This window comes from Lactuca virosa, chromosome 2, assembly GCF_052849685.1.
Source record: "Lactuca virosa cultivar CGN04683 chromosome 2, Lactuca_virosa_CGN04683_v6, whole genome shotgun sequence".
Classification (NCBI taxonomy): domain Eukaryota; kingdom Viridiplantae; phylum Streptophyta; class Magnoliopsida; order Asterales; family Asteraceae; genus Lactuca; species Lactuca virosa.
This window is the reverse complement of record NC_136427.1, coordinates 30353897-30358487: the sequence shown is the minus strand read 5'-3', so window position 1 is coordinate 30358487 and position 4591 is coordinate 30353897. Positions and strand designations below refer to the sequence as shown.

The window sequence follows — 4591 nt, the reverse complement described above, 5'->3', positions numbered from 1 at the left end:
TGGTCTCCAAATACCCCATGCTAAACTCATGACCATCCATGCGGGTCATGGAACGAGTGATATCGGGAACTAGTAATCCATACGATCGGGCCAACTGGGTAATGAATTGCCCTCCACAAATAGGGCTCCCGGGGCGAGAACTGGCAGCAGAGCCAGCCAAGAAGCATGCTAAAAAATAGGGAATGTTGCAACACACTCCCTGCTGCAAGATGCACCATAAAAAGAAGAGATTCTGCTTTGTTACTTTGTCCCCATGCCTTATGTGATTAATGGAGAAAGTGATCAGTCGGTGGAGTAGACGGTGGATAGGAGAGCGAATGCTACTCTCGGGGGACACTCCGGAATTGAATATCCCGGAGGCAATACTATGCCAAAAATCATAACCAGTAACACCATCAGCATACCCTCGAGCTGCCTCCCTCAAAAATATGTCACACTCGGGAGTAATTGCCTCTTCGGGATTATAAATCCCAACCCTCCACGAAAACTCCACGAGGCTACATTCCCGGTACTCCCCCCCAAGACGAAATACCAGTGCTTGCGGATAATGGGGATCTTGGACATTCTCGTGGAATGTCACCGTGGAGAAAAACTCCACACAAAATTCTCTATAAACTTGCTCTTGAACTCGGAAAAGATTTTGCCACCCCGCACAAGTAAAAGAAAAACCCTCCCCAATAAATACTTTGGTAAGAAACGGGGACATCCTATCCACGATTCCAACCTCCCTTAAGCGTGTTCAGTTTATGGTGGGAGAGACTACAATCTCGCGGTTGTATAACCACCCCAATGTGTTATTCCATCGGGTCAAGACTCCTTGAGAAATTGAAGTTGAGAAAATATAAAACGGGTGTAAACTCGCCACTCCAATAGGCACCTACCTTCTAGGACCCATTTCTGCAAAAACAAACAACAAACACAGCCAAAAGAAACAACCCAACAGATTAGAGATTAACAGAACTGAAGTTATCAAGTCCCAGGATTCACGTCGTGAATCCTTTAAGATTCACGTCGTGAGTTCGTAACACAGCAACCAGAATCGCTAATATCAGGACGCAAATCAGGTCAAAAATGTCAATGGGGTTTACTCCTATGCCAATTCCAACCACAAATCGTCAACATTCCAAGGCTATTACTGTATTTGTAGGGAAAATTTTCGACATTTCAACTAAATACAAACCCTAACCCTAAGTTTCAACTATTAATTAAGAATTAGTCATAAGAATAAAGAAGTATTACCTTAGATCGAAAGATTACATAAGCAAAAAACGAAAATGGAGTGTATGTCGGCCAAAATCGGAGCAAGGGGGGACCAGATTTCGTGTTCACTTCGTGGGAATAAAGAATGAGTTGGTCAAAAGGGATTATGTGTTCTTTAATCTGTGGTCCCGTGTTTATTACTGTTCACGTCGTGAATCCTTAAGGATTCACGTCCTGAGTCCTGTCTGGGCTTAATTTTGGGCCATTCATTCTTCATCAGAAATGGATTAGTCTTGGGCTATTTAGTTTAATAGAAAATGGGCTGATATGTATCAACGATATATTGTCCGGTTCATTCAGAACTCACGTCGTGAATCATAATGATTCACGTCGTGAATACAGTATGACAATTTATTATTTTTTTAATCCAGGTTTGTCTATTAACTAAATTCTTAATTATTACCACTTCATTTTTAGGGACCCCACACTCAGTGTTTAATTATGAATAAAGTGAGTTGGATGATATGATCTATGTTTCTAAAACTAAAATGCAAAAACTAAAAAGAAAAAGAAAAAAACGCAAACCAAACTCGGGTTGCCTCCCGAGAAGTGCTTCTTTTTTAGGAGTCTTGAGCCGGACTTTGTGCCTCCTACGTCGACTCGCCAAAAGAGTCCACCACTAGGATCTTTTGCTCCTTGAAACGCCTCTTGTAAGCTTTCACTCGACGAATATATGCCTTTTTAGAATTCTCCTTTTTAGACTTGACGTCGTTTCCATCGAGCTTGCGTTTGATCCCTTGAATCTTCAATTTTCCATCATCTTTAAGCTCCATAGTATCCTTCTCTTCTTTCACCACTTGTGACTTTTGAAGTAACCTCCTCTTCATCACTCGACATCTCATCATCTTCCTTGCTTACCCAAGAAGTTGGATTCGTGTAGGCAATGACTTCAACTAAAAATGGAACAGATGCTCTCGGTTTTGTTCTTTTAACTTGTTGAATTGTTTTGATTTCTTCTTCCATGAGCTTCTCTAATTCTTCAAGTTCATTCTCTTCATCTATGTTGAAAACCTCTTCTTGAGCATGACTCCCTTAGAAACCATCTTCTATTCCAAAAATTTCCTTCTCATCCCCAACTCTCAAGGTGAGCTTGGACTCGCGTATATCAACCAGAGCTCCAGCAGTGTTAAGTAACGGGCGACCAAGAATAATTGGTACATTGGGATCTTCTTTCATATCCAAAACCACAAAGTCTATTGGAAAAACGAATTTTCCAATTTTCACGAGAATATCTTCCACAATGCCCCGGGGCTGTGTCACTAAACGGTTCGCCATGTGAATAGTTATCTTTGTAGCCTTCAACTTCTGAATATTCAATTTTTGATAAAACAAATAAGGCATCAAATTTATGCTAGCCCCAGAATCGGCTAAAGCATAAACCTTCATATTATTCCCAAACTCACATGGGAGAGTGAGTCGTCCAGGATCCCCCATCTTCTTAGGTATCTCTCCCAACACAGCTTTTGAGCTTTGTCACTTAGAATCACCTTAGAATTCTCCTTTAATTGCTGACGAGTGTCTAACAAGTCTTGTAGGAACTTAGCATATTCTGGAACTTTTGCAAGTGAATCAATAAAATGAGTATTGATAGGAATACCCTTCAATTGCTTGATAAACTCCAGATGTTCTCTCTCCAGTGGACTGAGATTAGCTCTAGACGGGAATGGAAAAGGTGGTTTATAAGCTGGAACAGATACTGATTTTTTTTCTGTTCAGACCGAGCCCACGACGTGAGCATAGCGGGCTCACGACGTGAACTGGGTATTCCAGCAGATTCTTCAATTTCAAGCTTCGGCTTCTTTTGCTTTGGATCGGGCTGCTTGGCTCCACTTCTAAGGCTTCTAGGAACTCAGAAATCGCCTCTTCTTCAGTATCTATGGCCATTACGTGAGATTGAGTCTTCTTTTCAGGATTTTTCGGGAACATCTTCTCATTAACCAAAGTGGTAAGTTGACCAAGTTGTACTTCAAGGTTATTAATGGAAGCTTGCTGATTTTTAAATAATGATTGTTGGTCAATCATCATAGCATCAGTAGCATCATGCCTTTTTTCTAAAGCTTCCATAAACTTTATTAACATGGTCTCTAATTCTGATTTCTTCTCAACTAGTGGTTGCTCTCTTTGGTAGAACCCTCTGCCAGTTTGTCTATATTTTTCTTCCTTTCGCTTCTTGTATTCATCGTAAGGCAGCCACTCTTTCTTCGGTTTCCTCCAGTCTTCATCATACTTGTCCCCACTTGAGTAGCAAACTTGAGCTTTCTTGTTTCCATATTCATACATATTGCAATCCCTTGTCAAATGCGGGCCACTACATCTCTCGCAACCAACTCGAATTGCATGAATTGATTGGTCCATTTGGGTCAATCTCTTATCCATAGCGCTAAGCATTGCCATCACAGTAGCCATCTCTTCAGTTTGTGCACCTCCACTGCCTTTTATTCCATCGCGTCCTGGGTTGTGATACTCACGAGAGTACTTTGAAAAATTTTCAATCAGCTCCTTGGCCTGAATTGGGTTATTCTTTGTTAGTGGTCCTTGTGAATCTAGGAGTTGTCTAGTCATGACATTCACCCCATCATAGAATATCGACATTTCTTGCTGAATATTTAGGTCATGTTGAGGACAATTCCTTAACAACCCCTTGTAGCGCTCCCATGCCTCGTATAATGAATCCCCCGAATTTTGCTCAAAGTTGGCAATCGCCTTCTTGAGTTTAGAGATTTTGGAGGGTGGGCAAAACTGATCTAGAAATTTCTCACGCAATTGGGCCCATGTGGTGATTGTACCAGATGGAAGAGCCTTCAACCAGTCTTTTGCAGCTCCTTTGAAAGTGACTGGTAACATCCTTAACATAGCTGTCTCCCTTGGGATATTAGGAGTATTAAAATAATCCGCAATATCATTGACCTCGTCTAAATGCTTGAAAGCATCCTCATGATCCTTCCCGTAGAATGGGATATCCTTGAGTGCAGTAAGGATATGTCCCTTTAACTCAAATGTGGCATTGGCAGGAATCGTAGGATGTACTAAACCCGACCCCACATCATCTCGAATGCGCTTCTTGTAATCCCCCAAGGCCATCTCATCAATGTTCGCCATTTCGTTCTCCGGCTTGTTCTCGGGTTCACTTGTATAAAGTCCAAATTCTGTTTCTGATTCGTACTCGGTCTCGTGTAGATTAGGAAATTGATCGAAAACTTCAAACTTGCTCTTTGAGGCTGAACTCGATTCTCCCGGTTTCTTTCCTGACTTCCTTGAAAAGGCTGATTTCAGTTCTTGTAAAGGCGACTTCTTATTATTCTTTTTGTGCAGCGTAGACTCTGGATCTTCA

General features: G+C 41.5%; 1 non-coding gene across 1 annotated transcript; it reads left to right on the top strand.

Annotated features, from left to right (window-relative positions):
- Positions 1-3868: 3868 nt before the first annotated feature.
- On the top strand, positions 3869-3975 carry LOC145161928 (small nucleolar RNA R71). The gene has a single exon (XR_013738785.1). It is a non-coding gene; the product is annotated as a small nucleolar RNA R71 (small nucleolar RNA).
- The last annotated feature ends 616 nt before the right edge of the window (positions 3976-4591 follow it).